This window comes from Podarcis tiliguerta (assembly GCF_965153285.1).
Source record: "Podarcis tiliguerta genome assembly, chromosome: 1".
Taxonomy (NCBI): Eukaryota; Metazoa; Chordata; class Lepidosauria; order Squamata; family Lacertidae; genus Podarcis; species Podarcis tiliguerta.
The window spans coordinates 90,347,878-90,367,200 of record NC_139534.1 but is presented as its reverse complement, the minus strand read 5'-3'; the positions used below and the strand labels follow the sequence as shown (position 1 = coordinate 90,367,200).

The 19,323-nt window shown below is 45.4% G+C and overlaps 1 protein-coding gene and 1 pseudogene across 3 annotated transcripts in view; both read left to right on the top strand.

Moving 5' to 3' along the window:
* DPF3 (double PHD fingers 3) overlaps positions 1–19,323 on the top strand; it is a 183,791-nt gene that overhangs the window by 10,782 nt on the left and 153,686 nt on the right. The window lies entirely within an intron of this gene.
* LOC310670110 (small nuclear ribonucleoprotein F-like) lies at positions 483–846 on the top strand (annotated as a pseudogene). The gene has a single exon. The product of its transcript is annotated as a small nuclear ribonucleoprotein F-like (transcript).

The following is a 19,323-nucleotide window of genomic DNA, read 5'->3' as shown; positions in this document are numbered from 1 at the left end:
CCTGAAGCAAAGTTCTTAACCCGAGGTACTATTTCTGGGTTGGCAGAGCCTGTAACCTGAAGCGTCTGTAACCTGAGGTACCACTGTATTCTATTCCTGGGTCAGTTTTATCTGAGAGATTGACAATGGGCTGCTTAACAACCAGAGAGTTTCTTTTTCCTGGTCACCTTCACATGGGATGATGGTTATAACCCAGCATGCCATTTTGCAAATCAGGGGGCTTCCCTTAAGGCATTACCTAGTTCCAGAAATAGCTATCGGGTGGCTGCTTGTGACTGGGGCCTTATGCATTTGGCATTGTACCCCACTTTACAGAGATTGAGAGTGATTCTTGTGGTGGTTGAAAGAGGCACAGCCCTATCAGTTGATGTTTCAGCTCATTACCACCCGAAGAACGGAAATCTTCTACAAGCATTTAGGGGTCACACTGGTACCTGTGAGACCAGCATTCAAATCCTCATAAAGCTCATGTGGTGGCCTGCGAGTAATTTTTTTTGTTGCCTCAGCCGCCCTTAGGTTGGTCTGGTTGCTATGAGTCTGCCTCTCAATCCAAAGCCCTTCCTAAACGGGCTGACTGGGAAGCCAGTGATGGTGTAGCTGAAGTGGGGGGTGGAATACAAAGGCTACCTCGTCTCCGTCGATGGCTACATGAACATGCAGCTTGCAAATACAGAAGAATATATTGATGGTGCATTATCTGGACACCTTGGTGAAGTTCTGATAAGGTGCAATAATGTCCTTTATATAAGGGGTGTGGAAGAAGATGGAGAAATGAGAGAATAACTATTTTTGAGGGAAAGTTGTTGTTGTTTTTTAACTTTGCTAAGAAATTTAGTTGTCCGGTTTTGTTTGTTTGCTTTTTGAAGGTTTCGTCAAGTAACATTTTTTATGGCCAAAAATTAAACATTGTTATGGAAGGGAAAAAAATAATAAAACTCACGTGGTGCTCTTTAGCTAGTCACTGTCTTGAAGCCAAACCTACTACCTACTACCTTGTTGTGAGGATAAAATGAAGAGGGTAGAATCATGCATGGCACCTTGGAAGAAAGGTGGGGATGTAAAGAACAAATAAAACAAATGAATAAGTACACAGAACTCCATTGGCAAGGGAATTCTGAACAGAAAAACAGGGAAAGGGATAAGCACATGTGTGTGTGGGGGGGGGCGCACCCACCCACCCACTACACCTCCACTCAGAAATTGCACCCTCCTGAGAGGGGAAGGAAATTGCACAGAGAAGCTGGGCACAAGTTCAGAAGCTGCAGATGTGAGAGAAGCCCACTGAATTTAAATAACCATCCACATTTTTGGGCTCTTGGCCTCTATCCAGCTTGCATTTGCATAGATCGAGTCGCTGTTAATGGCACAGGAGCCAGGGCCAGTGAATAAGCTGGCAACCCTGTCAGCCCTCCACATTTTATGCTTTGAAGAACTAATTGGTTTGGTCAGCTGAGAGCAAATTCTGTGTCTAGTGCTATCCGTCAGCTTCATGTGAATGAACTAGTGAATAGCATGTAATTTAATAGTCACAGATGATGGAAACTTGGACTACAAGATCTGTTTCCTGATTAGTCACTGCCAGTTCATATCCCATCAGTGTGTATGTGAAGTTTGATTGTTTTGTCCTAATGTGCATAACATTATGCTTACATGTTTGTCATTTTGTTGCCCATTCACCCACTTTCGGAAATTATTTTGGAGCCCTTTGAGGTCTGTTTGGGTTTTCACAATCCTGAATAATGCAGCAGCATCTGCATAACTGGCTACCTTACAGCTCACCCCTGACGGCCGCTTTTTTTGTGAATAAAGAAAACAGCACCAAGCTCTCCTCTGTTTTCATTTTATTCATTTGTAGTAAATGACTTCCATTCATTTGCTATGTGAAATTTGAAATTCTGTCTCTCATCTCTTAACAATTTCCCTGTAATTGGCCCTAATATTTGGATTTTTTATTCCTTCTGGTATCCGTGCCACTTCTTCGCTTGTATTACAACAACTTACCAAAACCTTGCTTTCTTTGTCCAAGACTGATTTCCTTTTACTTCACTGATATCTTGTAACTCCCCATTCTCCAGATTATAAGCCATTGGGCAGGACTCATTGGGTTTTTCCTTTGGAAAGCATCTAGTTGTAGGCATCATTTAAATAATGAGTGGGGACATTTTCCAGCCTTAAGGCCACATATTTTCCTTCTGGGAAACTTATTGAGGACCCTATATGAGTGGTGGGTGGGGTCAGAGCAGTGTCAGATTTACGTATAAGCTAAACAAGCTATAGCTTAGGGCCCCCCCAAAAAAATTTAAAGGAAAAAAAACTGGATGTACATTTCCAAAATATAAGATAAAAAACAAATAAATAAAACCTACATACAGCAGCAGTGTTTTGTGCTGTGTAGGCTCCTATGATGTAAGTAATGGGCCCCGCCTGCTAGCCTGCTCCCTAAAATATCACATAGTTTGTTATGTGCAAATGACTTTAGATACCTATTAGGTCCATAAATTACCATATAGCATAGATTCAGCACAAAAAACAGCGGCAATTTGTTGTTGACAAAGGACAGCTGGACATATGAAGGGCCCCTTTACCTTCAGTAGCTTAGGGCCTCACCAAACCTAAATCCGGCCCTGGGTCAGAGGCAAAAATAGATGGATCAACATTATTTTTTTAAAAAACCATGTTCAGTAGGGTAGTTTTACACATGCCAACACTCACCCCCTCTCCTCGGTCCAGATAAGCAAGAGGCAACATCAGAGTTCAAGGATACATTCCAGCTACACAAAAATGCTTGGTGGTTGCAGCAGGACCAACGAGGAATGAGGCCTAGGGAGAGTTCAGAGGAGAAGCCTGAGAGGATGCATGAACCTCCGTGGCCTCAGGTTCCACACCTCTGAGTCTTCCCAGCACCCTCCGGATATGCCAGGGATTTAACCTGGGACCTTTTGCATGCAAAGCAGATGAGCTAAGCAGCCTTAAGCCCCGGAAGGTTCCAAATGTTGCTTTCGAATGCTGCAGTGGGGCCTTGTGTGAGAGAGGGAAGAAATGTTGGGCAGAGAGAACGTAACACTCCTGCCCCACTGCTTATCAGCTATAAATTCCCCTCTCCCCAAACTGCTTTCCACAAGTTGCATGGAACCTATATTTAGTCCCAGAGCTTTTATTCTTTCCCTGTGTCTGCAGAGCCCTCTGTGTGGCACCATTTTGGGTAGCATATACTTGCAAGAGCATGCTCAGGGATGCATAGTGTGAATAACAAGCTGCTATGGCTGTGGAATAGAGAAATCAATCAGATTCAATGAGGGCTGCTTCTACTTCCTGTATATTAGCACTGTGGGAAATTGGTAGATTTGGCAACTGTCTCTTCTGACTTTGAATCAGCAGGTGTCAACAACTTAGATATACTTAAAACTATAAGATGATTGTTTTTAGACTCTGGACTGAATGATCTTCTGCGCCAATTCCCACCAGTCTTTAGATGGTAATGTGCGCTGTTCTACTTACTTCGAAATTAGTAAGTCCGCCCTGCTGCTCATTCTACCGACTGGGGCCCTGAACAGGGCCTGAAAGTCCTGCCCTGATGGCACCCGCTGTATTTGCATGGAGTCAGGGTGGTGAGCTGAGCTAAGAGTCAGGAGTCAAGCCAGGGTGCTGTGAAGTTTGTGTGTGCCTCAGATTCCTGCTAAAATAAGAAAGCTTGAAAGGAGGGGAGCAAACTCTGTCTGGTGTTGACATGGACTAGTCAGGGTTGGTCAACCTTGTGTGCCAGGGGGCGTGATGTGCATCCTGGAGGCATGGCATGCTGCCCCCAGGGGTGTGGCATGCCGTCCAGCGCTGGGGGGACCCCTCAGCCACGATGGCACCCCACCGGGCTTGTGCTGCCGTGGGGGGTGCGCTCCCCCGCACCCCTGTTCCTCCACCAGTGTATAGTGCATATGTGCAGACTTTGGGTATTACACCCTTTCATGCCGTTTTCTCATATTCACCTAGTTTTGAAAATATATTTGTGGTCCTTTTTGCATGCTGGCTCTATAGTAACAGCCAGCAAGGCTGCCTTCACCTTAATGTAGTGTCACCATTCACTCAGTGAGCAGCAGCTGGTCTGCATCTGGCTGCAGCTCCACCAGTCTCTGATGGGGACCCTCCAACTCTAGCCAAGGTAACAGGTAAAGGACCCCTGGACAGTCAAGTCCAGTCAAAGGTGGCTATGGGGTTGCGGCGCTCATCTCGCTCCAGGCTGAGGGAGCCAGCGTTAGCCCACAGACAGTGGTCATATGGCCATCATGACTAAACCACTTCTGGCACAACGGGACACCATGACAGAAGTCACATGATACTCACCTCCATTTGTGTTGATGTCACTACTTCTGACCCTCAGATACCTATTTATCTACTTGCACTGGTGTGCTTTTGAACTGCTAGGTTGGCAGGAGCTGGGACAGAGCAATGGGAGCTCACCCCATCAAGGGGATTTGAACCGCCGACCTGCTGACGGGCAAGCTCAAGAGGCTCAGTGGTTTAGACCACAGTGCCATCCGCTCTAGCCAAGGTACTCAATGTAAAATGCAGTTCCCATCAGGGGACTGGAATCGCCAAAAGAGTTAGAGGCATGGTGTGTGTGTGTGTGTGTGTGTGTGTGTGTGTGTGTGTGTGTGATAATAGTAAAGACTGCTAGTTACCGGAGGCTTTTGGCGCCTTCTTCACAAGCCCTGTTCTACATGTCCTCTGCCAGAGCCCCCCTCCTTGCTGCTTCTCTCCCTCCATGTTTATGCCTGATCCCTCCACCCTTTCCCTGTGCCATCCCCTGCAGGGCCAGCAGTTCAGCCTTCATCCTGCATCAGTTCACGGAAGCAGCACAGATAGCAGCATTATTTATTGAAAACTTGATGTGCAGGTGTGCGGTGAGAAGTAGCATCCATTATTATTTTTTTTAAATGGGACTGTCATTTCCATGACCATTAGCCCAAGGAGAACAAAATGGAAGGGAAAGCATCCTCCCCACAGACCCACCGTATAGCCAAAGATGGAATGGGGGAGGGAGGGGAGGGGAAAGATGCCAAACTGGTTCCGCAGGACGGAAGCCACGCCTCTCAAAATAGTAATAATACCACACTGCTGATTCACAGGACACAGAAGGCAGTGGCAAAATGCAGTAACTCAAAGTTGGCGTAGAACTAGTCTGAGAAATCTCAGAATGAAGAATCGGAAGTACAGTAGTGACAGAAGTACTCCCCCTCTTTCTTTTTTCTTTTTCCTTTCTCCTCCTGTGATGAGGCTGCATTTTAATATTTTAATGTTTCAATATTTTAATGTTGTGTTTTAATCTTGTTTTTAAGTTGTATTCATTCAACTTGTTTTTATTATTGCTTGTTAGCCGCCCTGAGCCCAACCTTGGCTGGGGAGGGCGGGGTATAAATAAAAATTATTATTATTATTATTATTATTATTATTAGTAACCCCTCCCTGAAGAAAACAAACAAACCACACACACACACACACACACACACACACACACACGGATGGGCTCCTGGCTTAATTTTTTGGGGGGGCAGTGAACTTTTAACAGGATCCATGGTTCTTCAGTGGTGGAAATTGGGAGGACCTTTGGTTGAGAACAACCCTTTTGAGCTGCCCTTTTTTCCCCCTAAGGAGGAAATAGCAGCTGTTAGACTTCTTACAGGAGTGACCTGCTCTTCGCATTTCCTATGCTGAACCTTTGCATAAAGAATTTGATGCTTCTAAAGCATTTCACTTCTTCCTGCCTCAGGCCAAGGACTGGACCTTACAGACTTTGGGTGTGGGTGTCTTCATTTTGTGAGGTTTTCTCACACCATGGTGTCATCAGCCCTGAAAAACCAGCCAAAGATTACGGCCAGCTTTGCATCGGACAGCTACAGCTCAGCAGCTGGATGTGCAAACATTAATAGGTAATAATGTTTCTTTTCTGTTGGTGAAAAGTTTCACCTCCGTGATTCCTGCACATCAAACATAAAAGCAAAAGAGCAGGTCAGCACAGGTTTTTTTGCCTGGTTAGTTGGCAATGTTTGTTGCTCCCGAGTAAAAAAACCAACAGGAGCTATATATCTTCACACTCTTGAGAACACTTAGGCCATTTTCGCAAGACAATGAAAACCCATTTTGCATTTCCTGTGTCTGTAATTCAAATGCAAAAGTTCCATTGCTTATTAAGTAGATTCCATTAAATAAATGGTTCTCTTTTCTTTCTCCCATTTCAGCAAAGTTTGCATATGCAAATAAATGGTGCAGGAGCACTTTTAGAGCTTTTCCACACAGCCAGAGGGCCAAACGGGATGTTACACAGGCAAAATGAGCACTCTTCCTTCACTCCCTCCTTGTTAACTGAAAAGCACCCCCTGACAGCTACCAATTTGACAGGAGGAAAGGAGAAATGAGAGAAAGAGGTGCTTGTTCCTTTCCCCCTTCTGCTGTTTCTCAGCTCTGAATTGTAATTTCCAAGCTTATTTTTTCCTGTATGGTGAGAAAAGATAACAGGAATCCTGTATCTTTCCTCACAAAGAGGGTAGTACTTTTGAGCTGAAAAGTGGTAGGAAGGGAAAGGGTTAAGCAATGCCTCCTGCCCCACTGCTCTTCTGTTCCTTGACTGCAGCCTCCAAGGCTGTTTCTCAGCTAAAAAACAAAAACAAAACAAAAGACAGGACTTGGAAGATCCATACACTTCTTGGAAACATCTGAACTTAAGATCAGTGTACTGGATCAGGCCAATGGCCCATCTAGTCCAGCATCCTGTTCTCACATTGGCCAGCCAGATGCCTGTGGGAATCCTGCAAGCAGGACATGAGTACAACAGCACTCTGTTGTTGTTTAGTCGTTCAGTCGTGTCCGACTCTTCGTGACCCCATGGACCAGAGCACGCCAGGCACTCCTGTCTTCCACTGCCTCCTGCAGTTTGGTCAAACTCATGCTGGTAGCTTCGAGAACACTATCCAACCATCTCGTCCTCTGTCGTCCCCTTCTCCTTGTGCCCTCCATCTTTCCCAACATCAGGGTCTTTTCCAGAGAGTCTTCTCTTCTCATGAGGTGGCCAAAGTATTGGAGCCTCAGCTTCTCAATCTGTCCTTCCAGTGAGTACTCAGGGCTGATTTCCTTACGAATGGATAGGTTTGATCTTCTTGCAGTCCATGGGACTCTCAAGAGTCTCCTCCAGCACCATAATTCCAAAGCATCAATTCTTCGGCGATCAGCCTTCTTTATGGTACAGCTTTCACTTCCATACATCACTACTGGGAAATCCATAGCTTTAACTATATGGACCTTTGTTGGCAAGGTGATGTCTCTGCTTTTTAAGATGCTGTCTAGGTTTGACAACAGCACTCTGCCCACCTCTTATTCCCAGCAGCTGGTATTCAGAGTCATCATGTCTGTGACAGTGGGGGACAGGGGGGTAGAACACAGCCATGGCGGCTAATAGCTGTTGATCATATGCTTTCACCCTGGTCATCCTTCACACAGAAGAGAAGGCAAGACGAGAAACACCTTTGGTGGAAATGGGTATTTTGGGCCTGTGTAGGTTTACGTTCTGCCTGGGTCCAGGGAGTGATGCAGCAATCCTCACCCACAAACCACAAGGACTGAAGAAATCTCTTCAGATGATGGTTGTTGGAGGAGAGGGTGTTGGGAGGTGCATTTGGGGCCACTGTGTGACCAGTGCATCAAGTCGACAGGCTGTGGCCGCGTCCTTTAGTGTGATGGGGACCAGGATGTCTTTGCCTTTAAAAATGGGTGGGAGATAGAATCATAGAGTTGGAAGAGACCACAAGGGCCATCGAGTCCAACCCCCTGCCAAGCAGGAACACCATCAGAGCACTCCTGACATATGGTTGTCAAGCCTCTGCTTAAAGACCTCCAAAGAAGGAGACTCCACCACACTCCTTGGCAGCAAATTCCACTGTCGAACAGCTCTTACTGTCAGGAAGTTCTTGCCCAAGTGCAATACTTTACATTTCTCCCTGTTAAAATTCATCTTGTTTGTTTTTGCTAGAGGTGATGATGTGCTTCCCCTTTGCCCCAGAAGAGGGGCTGAGCAAAATTGCATTCAACTCTTCCCCTCAATTTCTGAGACACCAAAGAAGGGCAAGATGCAAATATTTCCCTTCTTCCGACCACTCCTGTTCCTGGGCAGATAGTGTCTTATAGTATCCATGCCAGTGGGCAAGGCTCACACATCTGCATAACTCAGGGGTCAGCAAACTTTTTCAGCAGGGGGCCGGTCCACTGTCCCTCAGACCTTGTGGGGGGCCGGACTATCTTTTGAAAAAAATATATGAACAAATTCCTATGCCCCACAAATAACCCAGAGATGCATTGTAAATAAAAGCACACATTCTACTCATGTAAAAACACGCTGATTCCCGGACCGTCTGAGGGCCGGATTTAGAAGGCGATTGGGCCAGATCCGGTCCCCGGCCCTTAGTTTGCCTACCCATGGCATAGCTCATCTGATGGAAGAAAGGGGGAAAGAGTTGTAGCTCAGTGATGGTGCATCTGTTCTGCATTCAAATTCCCAGCTGCAATCCCTGGCTTCATCTCCAGGTAGCCCTGGGAAAGACTCCCTGCCAGAGACCCTGGAGAACTGCTGCTATACAGTATAGTCCAGTATAGTGGTCTGCCTTGGTGTGTGTGGGGTAGGGTGGAGAAGGCAGCTTCTTTTGTTCCCTGTTTCATGGCAGCGTCAAGGACATTCAGTACATGGAGTACACCTTGCTGAACCCAGCCGGACTGGTTGTTTATGTCATGTTTAAAAATACGATTTCTTCTTACGTGGGAACTTGTGCTTCCTCTCCTTAAAACACTGTCAGCGCAAGACTCATGAAAAGCACCATCTGCATGATGCTGCCAGATGTAAGCATCTGCTTTTCACAGTCCAGTCCTGTTAAATGTGTCAAAGCCCATTCATTTGGGTTTGCTAAGCCTAGGTGCCTTTAACTCTGCATAGAATGGCTTGCAGCCTAGGCACATCTCTGAGTATGCCCCATTGACTTTCGTTTAATTTACTCCTGAGTAAATATGCCTAGGCTAGGGCTGCATTCCCTATTGCTTTTATAGGAAGAGAGCTAAGAACATGCTTAAGTCATACACTTAAACCAAAGGACCTGAAAAATGCTTTAACTTTGGGTGGACTTATACCTAGTGCTCCCCCCCCCTTAAAAATGTTTAGGGGTGCTCGCATTTTCCTACTCATATTGAAATACTGCCTCTCAATGAGGCCAAACTTAGATTCACAAAATGTTTAGGGGTCTGCGTACCCCCAGAAAAAAGCACTGCTTATACCCTAAGTCATATTACCTCAAGTATATTCCCTGACTTCCTTTGAATCATTTGTATACACCTTGCTAACATGGTGTGTGTTTTAAAGAAAAATGAAGGCTAGATGGAAAATTATTATTTTTTTTCAAAAAAAAGAGAGGGGAAAAAAAAGATTAGCATCAACCAGTGGGCTTTGGAGGGGATGCCTAGAATTGCGAGTCTCCTAATAACATTGCAAGAGTTGGCAGCTCTGTGGTTGTGCATCTGAAGAGAGGATTAGGTAGCTTTCTTATCTCTGGAGTCCACCACCTGTGCAGATCTTGCTAAACCATCTCTGCTGGAGATGACCTATCTCTGGCATTCCCTTCCTGACAAGCAGCATTTTGCCTCTCCGAGGAAGCGCATTGCACCAAATTCCAGGTGCTTTAAAAAAAATAAAAATCCCAGGGATGTTACCAAGGCTCTTTAAAATCTTCCATTTATTATTTCAATCTGGAAACAAACATTGTTTATAAGAATTCTGCTTCGATGGAAGCCTGAAGTACCTTTCCTTCATGGACCAGCATAACAAGAGAAATTCCCTAGACATATTAAAAATAAACTTCTTCATATCTATTAATGATCAACCTGATGATGTCTTATGCCTTGTTGTGATTTTTAAAAATAAAAATAAGGGATTTTAAAACAAATTGCATTGCCCAGCATCTGTTCCTTATGAGCACGCGTATTTCCAAGCCAAAAGGAATGTGACACAATTGCAATATTGGGTCACTTATTATCACAGCACTGACAGTACATTACTGCCTAAGATCACTTTTCTCCTATTAAGAGCTCTGTTTAGCCTTATCTCAGCCCTCTTTATAGCTTGGCGTATTTCTTAATGAAAAGTCTGCTCCTAATTCAGCCCCACACATAGACTAATCCAAGAGGCACATTGCACTGATACACACACATCATGTGCTAGGAGAAGAGCCTTCCTCCTCCTCCTCCTCCTCCTGCTTCCTCCAGCCGTGCATTTAATTGCTTTTCTATCCCTTACAGGCCAGGCATTTTCTTTTTCCGAAGGTTGAGTTTCTCTCCCCTCCCCGTTATTTACTTTCTGGTTTTGTTTTCATTGCAAGCTTACCCACCAAATGCACTTTTGGGCTCTTCTGTCTCACGGTATGTCTCCAAGGTTAGCCATTGCTAAGCAACCGCCACACAAAGTTCAAGGCTGGTCAGCCTACCGCAATGCATTTCCCAGGTTATCTCTGATACGAAGTTAAGGGCGGCTGGAGTTGGGAGGAGGGGAGGCACTCCTTGGGAGAAGGGGGGAAAACGTTCGCCGCTGAGCTGCCACTGTGACTTTGAGCAAGGCTCCGGCCAGAAAATGGATTTCAGATTCCATCTGAACGCTTCTCTTTCCTTGGTAATGGAACGGCCCACCTGAGCTGATGTCCCCCATCGTATTAATTCCACCTCTGCTCAACTTTCCCAGTCAATTAGCCGTGTCTATCCACCTCTCTAAGCAACCACATGTGACTCTTTTGGGAAGGGAAGCAGCTGCTGCAGGGATCTGGGGCTGCAGTTCCTTTGGCAAGCTCTCGCAACAGCAACCCCCCCCCCTTCCGACACACTTGGAGCGTGGTTATCAATCAAGGCATGTCAGGTTTCTCTTTCAGACCCATCTATCTTTGGGGTTTGGCCTCTTTCTTTTGTTCCATTTTATACCAGTTTATGTATGGTGCTGAATTCTTAGCTGTTGATTAAAATGATTTTCTTTAGGCTGAGTGTGCTGCTTCTTAGCAAACCTCCAAATCAGTCGGTACCTCTTGCACTTAAGGTCTGAGTGTGCCATATAAATGAGGTCACTCGCAGAAGTCCTGCTTGGGTGGCATATAGAATCCCAGGATCCTAGGCTTGGAAGGGACCCTGAGGGTTGTCTATAATCCAACCCGGCCTCCTGTAATGCAGGAATCTCAGCTAAATCATCCATGGCAGATGGCCATCCAACCTCTGCTTAAAAACCTCCAGTGAACGAGAGTCCGCAACCTCCCGAGGGAGACTGTTCTACTGTCAAACAGCTTTTGCTGTCATATGTGGATCTGGAAGGGGCAAACTAGATTCTCTATGCATTGCACACAACTCTTTGAACAGAACGGTGGCTGTAATGTTCTGTATGCAGAACTGGGGAAAAGGCAGGATTCCTGATTGTGTGGAAAGAGCCTGTGCATGCAAGTCTCTCTTCATGTACAGTGGTACCTCGGGTTAAGAACTTAATTCGTTCTGAAGGTCTGTTCTTAACCTGAAACTGTTCTTAACCTGAAGCACCACTAATGGGGCCTCCTGCTGCTGCTGCACCGCCGGAGCACGATTTCTGTTCTCATCCTGAAGCAAAGTTCTTAACCTGAGGTACTATTTCTGGGTTAGCGGAGTCTGTAACCTGAAGCGTATGTAACCCAAGGTACCACTGTACTGTGATTACAGTCTCCAAAGCAGTCCCTCACTGTGGCGATCTTGAGAGTACAGTGGTACCTCAGGTTAAGTACTTAATTCGTTCCAGAGGTCCGTTCTTAACCTGAAACTGTTCTTAACCTGAAGCACCACTTTAGCTAATGGGGCCTCCCGCTGTCGCCGCACCACCGGAGCACGATTTCTGTTCTCATCCTGAAGCAAAGTTCTTAACCTGAGGTACTATTTCTGGATTAGCGGAGTCTGTAACCTGAAGCGTATGTAACCTGAAGTGTATTTAACCCGAGGTACCACTGTACTACTCTTGCCTCAGACCTTGGTATGATTATGTGAAAGGTGGTGGAGGAACATGATCTGTCCGGCTTCTCCCTCCCTGTTTTCATATTCAGGCGCATGTTGCACGGGAAAGTGAGCTTTACGAAGTTGGCCAATCTGGTTTGCAGGCCAGAGTCTGATATAGCTCTAGCAAGGAAGGCAGCCAGATCAAACTTTGAAAAGCAAATAGCATAGGATGATTAAATGCAATAGAGGCTAGAGCTTGAGTTCCTTTTAATAATAGCTGTGCGGAAGAGCAAATTTTGTCAGGAGCAGATTGTCAGGCCACAGCGGCGCAGCGGATGAGTGCAAAGCGGCAGCTGCCGAAATTCCCTCTTTTCTACACCTGCAGCTCTTCTAAGCCCACAGAGTGAATGCAGAGGTGGCAGGATTTGGGGCAGATAAAAGGAAGCGCTTCTTCAAGCAGTGCGTAGTCAAATTATGGAACACTCTCGCCCAGGAGGCAGTGCTGGTTACCAACTTGGATGGCTTTGAAAGAGGAATTTATATGCAATATGGGCTTGTGCACACAATCTACTAGTAAATGAAGGCAGGTGAAGGGTGAGGCTTGCAGCCAAGTCTCCCCTCCCCCCCCCAATTCCCACATACACTCTACATGCTTAGAATGCCAGCATAGGTCTGTTGCACCTGGTCTCACCGCAGCCATAATTCTTCCAACGCTAGAGTCTGAAAATAAGAGATATCTGTGATGTCGCATAGAACCATGATGTTACACAGAATTTGGGAATTTGCATGATAATTGGGGCTGTAGATATGGCACTGTGGGTAAATTGAGAAGCCCCAGCCCTAATGGCCTTTTTTTTCTCCGCTTCCCTCCCTTGTCAACTTTCTTCCTATGGGGTTCAACACCTTTTGTGTGGCCTGGCTCTTCTGTCCTCAAAATCTGCCTGTCAGTCATTAAATGATTGCTTCTCCCCCCCCCCCCCAATATATTTTCTCTTTATTCTTTTAAAAGCTTGAGCAATTTCATTTGAGCATATAAAATATTGGGTTTTTCATAGTACAAAGAGAGAGAATAGTGGGAACCGGCAATTATATTTTGGGCTGGCGAAGTGCCCATCATTATGACTGGGGAGGTGTATACGCACAGGAGAGGAGATTTTGTATTGTACTGTGTGAAAGGTTCACAATATTGACGATAGGGTAGCCAATTATGCATCACCCAAAAGAGAGGACAAAGGAGACACAAGTTTGACTAGCATTTTGTATATGCTTTTATTGGTATAGATGCCAATTTAGAAATAATTGCTATCATTTAAACAGGAATACAATACAACTCACTGTAGTGAGGAAATCACAGTTCTTACCTCTGACCTATAATACTAACCAAACTTTCAGGGCTATCATAAGTTACTCTCTCTCAGTCCAGCCCCACAATCTTTAATTGTTGTTGTTGCTGTTTAGTTGTTTAGTCGTGTCCGACTCTTCGTGACCCCATGGACCAGAGCACGCCAGGCAATCCTGTCTTCCATGGCCTCCCGCAGTTTAGTCAAACTCACGTTCGTAGCTTCGAGAACACTGTCCAACCATCTTGTCCTCTGTCGTCCCCTTCTCCTTGTACCCTCCATCTTTCCCAGCATCAGGGTCTTTTCCAGGGAGTCTTCTCTTCTCATGCGGTGGCCAAAGTATTGGAGCTTCAGCTTCAGGATCTGTCCTTCCAGTGAGCACTCAGGGCTGATTTCCTTAAGAATGGATGCGTTTGATCTTCTTGCAGTCTATGGGACTCTCAAGAGTCTCCTCCAGCACCATAATTCAAAAGCATCAATTCTTCGGCGATCAGCCTTCTTTATGGTCCAGCTCTCACTTCCATACATCACTACTGGGAAAACCATAGCTTTAACTATACGGACCTTTGTTGGCAAGGTGATGTCTCTGCTTTTTAAGATGCTGTCTAGGTTTGTCACCGCCTTTCTCCCAAGTAGCAGGCATCTTTTGATTTCGTGGCTGCTGTCACCATCTGCAGTGATCATGGAGCCCAAGAAAGTAAAATCTCTCACTGCCTCCATTTCTTCCCCTTCTATTTGCCAGGAGGTGATGGGACCAGTGGCCATGATCTTCGTTTTTTTGATGTTGAGCTTCAAACCATATTTTGTGGACTTCCTTGCAGGCTTGTCACAAACTCTTTTTCCAACCTCCAACACTCTTTGTAATATGCAGCTGTTGTAAGCCATGAACTCCCAGCCACAGCCCTCTCTAACCCGCAGCTTGGGAATAATAGGATGCAGCATGTGTACTAGAATTTGTATTGGCAAAACTATTATTTTAAAATATTTCAACAAAACTGAGGCAGTTCACACAAAGTATGATCCGGGTTAAAGAGAGCAAGGATTTCCTGGTTCCTTTTTTTAAGGATGCAGACTGTGGATACACAGCCCGGACTTCTCCCCCATGCATCTCTTGCAGAAAGCTGAAGTCGCAAGAATACAGTGGTACCTCGGGTTAAGAACTTAATTCGTTCCGGATGTCCATTCCTAACCTGAAACTGTTCTTAACCTGAAGCACCACTTTAGCTATTGGGGCCTCCCGCTGTTGTCTGTTCTCATCCTGAAGCAAAGTTCTTAACCCGAGGTACTATTTCTGCGTTAGCAGAGTCTGTAACCTAAAGTGTCTGCAACCTGAAGTGTCTGTAACCTGAAGCGTCTGTAATCTGAGGTACCACTTACTCTATTGACAGAAGGAGTAAAGTATAGTAAGTGTTACTGAGACATACAGACAGAGAAAGGAAGGAAGCAGCTATATTCCTGAACTCTTTTGCCTTCCTTAACCACGTGGGGAACTGGCAAAAGCATGGGCACACATTTCAAAGGCTGTCTCCAGACAGTGGCTATTTTGTGGGTCGGATTCAAGTGCGTACCAGAACTTTAGACTGTCGCAATGAAAGTGGATTAAAGCGCCCGGTTGTTGCCTTAGCACAACAAATCCACATTCTTCTTGCTGTTTTTAAAGGGGATGTTTTTTGTTATTAGGAAAGCGGGGGGGAGGGGGAGGAGAGAATTCACTGAAAAGCAAATGATTAATGGGAAGACATGTAAACACCCTGCAATCAAATCAGGATGAATACTCATTGGCATATAACTGTCCCATAAACAAATCAAAATGAATGCTCAATAAAGACCAGACATTGTCTAACTACTGTGTAAGGTTTGTGCAAGCAAATCAAGGTGAATGCTGAACAAAGAGTCATCTGAAGGAGCCCAAAGAATGCCTTGCTATACTGTCACTCATGTCAGCTTCGATTCTTTTCTCAGGCCCTGCTCCGTGAAGTGAGAATTTACTGCTCTTTATTGGCCTTCTGGAAGGGTGCAAAAGCATATTTACTGGTTCAGCTTCTGGTTCAGCTGGGTAGTTTTGTGTGGTTTCATTGGTGCCTTTCTATTTTTCTTAGCTGTTGTGTTTATCCTGTTTTCTTTTACTTCTTATGGTGTGCTGCCTTGAACACTGGGAAGGTGGCTAATAAATGTTTAATTCATAATGATAATGATAATAATCTCCCAGATTTTTAAGTGGGTAGAGAGGGATAGCAACAGTTGCCTTACCACAGACCCGGAGGCTACAAATGATTGATGCATCATGAAAGTCATAGTTTGAGTCTTCTGCTATACAGTAGTACCTTGGGTTACAAACGCTTCGGGTTACAAACTCTGCTAACCCAGAAGTAGTACCCTGGGTTGAGAACTTTGCCCCAGGGTGAGAACGGAAATCATGCACTGGTGGCGCGGCTGAAGCGGGAGGCCCCGTTAGCGAAAGCACACCTCAAGTTAAGAATGGTTTCAGGTTAAGAACAGACCTCTGGAACGAATTAAGTTCATAACCTGAGGTACCACTGTACATGGTATGTTGTGAGGTGCTTTACAGGGCTGGTGTGATTTATTCTGAACATTTATTACATTTGGGGCAGATGCATGATGCACACTCTGTTTAAATGGCCTGGATTATGCTCCTTGATTGGTATTGTCTTTCTGCTGAATAGATTAGATTGCACCAGGAGAAAATTACACGTGCACTACAGAGGAGGTCCCCAGCCATTAACTAACAGTGCAATGGAAGGGCATGGGTGGCGCTGTGGTCTAAACCACTGAGCCTCTTGGGCTTGCCGATCAGAAGGTTGGCAGTTCAAATCCCTGTGACAGGATGAGCTCCCATTGCTCTGACCCAGCTCCTGCCAACCTAGCAGTTTGAAAGCACACCAATGCAAGTAGATAAATAGGTACTGCTGTGGCGGGAAGGTAAATGGCATTTCCGTGCACTCTGGTTTCTGCCACAGTGTTCTATTGCATCAGAAACGGTTTAGTCATGCTGGCCACATGACCCAGAAAGCTGTCTGCGGACAAACGCTGGCTCCCTTGGTCTGAAAGCGAGATGAGCACCTCAACCCCATAGTCACCTTTGACTGGAATTAACCATCCAGGGATCCTTTACCTTTACCTAACAGTGCAATCCTATGCATGCTTACTCAGAAGAGTAGGGAATGTGGTGATGGACAGCAATACCTCACAATGTGCTTCAGTGCGCCTGCAGTTGGGTAACATGTGATTTCCTTCCCTTATTAAATTATCTGTGTATTGGGAAAATCTGAATTTAGCAGGGGTGTAGTGAGGGCTGCCACTTCTAGGAAGAAAATGTTGTGTGGATACAGGAAAAAGAATCATGCACCCCATGACACAAGCTGCTTCAAATCCACATTAAACTCCAGTGTGGATCTTCTCTTTCCCCTCTGAGAATATATACTAGACTCAGACATTGAAAGGGGGAGAAGAAAAAGTTCTGTAGTGCTGGCTAATGTATTAGTTCTTCAAACATTCTTATACACCATGTGCTGATTTATTGCACTGCATGTTCTAACTCTAATGTTCTAACTGTTTTCCATTGGCTGACTCCAACAACTTGTGTAATGGAAAAGACTATTTATTATTATTTTTTTAGTAGAGAACTCTGGGAACTTTGGCTGTTTTAGCACTCAATGGATCAATGCATATTCCAGAAACTCCTTGCCTAAGTGACCTACAATTGGGCGATCAAACCTCCCCCCCCCCACTGCCTTCCTCTAGCCTCTCCCCTAGAGAGAAGCTTGTAATTAGATGAAATGAGGACAGGCTATGCATAAGTATCTGCTTTGCTGGGATTCTTGCCCAGAAAGGAAACGAATGAACACACTGAACTGGTCAGAATCTTTTGCATCCTTTACATTATTGACAGGTTTATAGTTTGGCTGTGGAAGCACAGAGGATTATGTTAAAACACAGAGCTGCTGACTCATTGTGATCTTTCCAGACTGACTGGCTTTAATAATAATAATAATAATAATAATAATAATAATAATAATAATGATACTATACATCCTATATTGTTTGTTAATATTTTCTCACATCCTGTATTGCTGACGAAGTTTTGGCTCAGAGCAAAGAAGCTGATTCTTTTCTTGGCCTCTGTGTAGTCATTTATTTGCTTGCAAACTGACCATGAATTCTGGTCGTGCAAATATTTTATAGAGTTACGAATTATCACATAAGCTGCATATGATGCTGAATCAGGATTCCAGTTTGTTTCCCCTCCACTCCTGCTTATTTGGTAACTGTTGTCAGCACACACTTCTTTACTTCTTGATTGCTACACTGACGACTAGAAATATTTTCTTAAATTTTGAGTGTGTGAAGTATAGGAAACATTAGTCAGTTTAGAACAAGTGGGTTGGATCCAGGCTAACTGTATTGGATCCAGTGGGATTTACAGCACTTTGAATTGGGCTTTTAAAAAGCCCTTTTCCAGGTGATGCAAACGTTGTGTTATGATTGTTTAATTTAATTCATGCATTCAGTGTTTCTTTTTTAATTTGGCGATTCCAAGACTACCAGCTCCTGTTAGGATTGTATTGGATTAAAGAGCTCTAACCTGAATGAGATTCAAACAATTAAAGGTCTAATCCACTGGTGGGGAACTTTTGGCCCTTGGGCTTAATTAGGCCTGCCAGGCCTCAGAGATTCGCCTGTCAGGCTGTTTGGGGCAAACCTGGTTCTGTGTTCATATATGATGCCAGATGCAAGCTGTGGTTGAAAGGAAGAAGAAGTGGGAGAGGATGCTTGAGAACCCCATGCAAAGCAGCAGAAATAGGTTCCAGCTCTCCTGTCAGTTGATGCACAGCAGACAGCCAAAGCCTGTGAGACAAAGGCTGCTTATTGCTGGTTTGCCAGCCTTGTGCTTGGTGCACTGGAGTTCCCAAGCCTACTAACCTATGTGGGTGGTGTGGTGGGAAGATCAGGCCACATATTTGCACCTGTTGGAAGTGGCAACAGTGGTGCACCTGCGTGTCTCTCAACCTCGCCGTCACTCTGCCTTATCCCTATCTAGGTAAGCAGCAGCAACACCAACGGCAAGAGTATGGCCCTGCACGCCTCCATCCCACCACACATTCGGGGGCTGTGCTTAGTCTTGGAATGCATTGACAGCCAGTATCTGGCCTCCCTTCCCCGCAGGTGGGCAGGGTTTGCGGCACCAAGCAGAGCTCACCTGGGTGGGTGCCACCCACCTGCTTGAGCTGGCCTTTGACCTGCCCTCAGCCAGGGAGGACAATGGATGGCCGGCAGGGGGTGGGCCTAAGGCCAAAAGAAAAGAGGCTGACCCCGAGGCTTAGGGCCTCAAGTGGCGGTTTTTAGGCCTTGGCAAGGTAGCCTTTAGTCTAACATCAAGTTGGGGGGGGTGCATTCATGCTTCCTCCCCATGCGGCGGCGCTTGCAGGGCCCGTTAAAGGGCAAAAACCGGGAGTCCCTGGCCCTAGAGCGGCGGCATGTAGGTCAAACTCCCGGGACGAGGTTGGTGGAAGGGCATGCTGTGTAAGTTTGTGCTTTGCAGTCCCCTCTCACTGGGCCTCAACTGCCTGCATATCCGCAGCCAGGCGGGCTGAGAGGGTTACCTGCCAAGGCCTGTGCCAAGTTTCCCACTTCTGAAGTTCAATAAAGTTGTGGCCAATTTGAACCCATACTCTGGTCTCTTGTCTCATCATTCTCGTGTGCCCGTAAACATTATCACACTTCCCCCATCCCCTACTTGTAATGCAGCCATCAGTAGGACCTTTGTGAATGCACAGTCCCATTAATGGATGCCCTAAACCAGTGCTCTTTTTTAAAAGAAAAAATGGAGCTGCAGAAAAAAGAAAGAACTTCTTATTAAGAAACCCGAAAACGGGAGGGTAGGAGGTCAAGGGAGGTGTAGGAAAAAGGTTTAAATATTTAAAAATATAATGTTTTAAGGAAAAGGACAAAA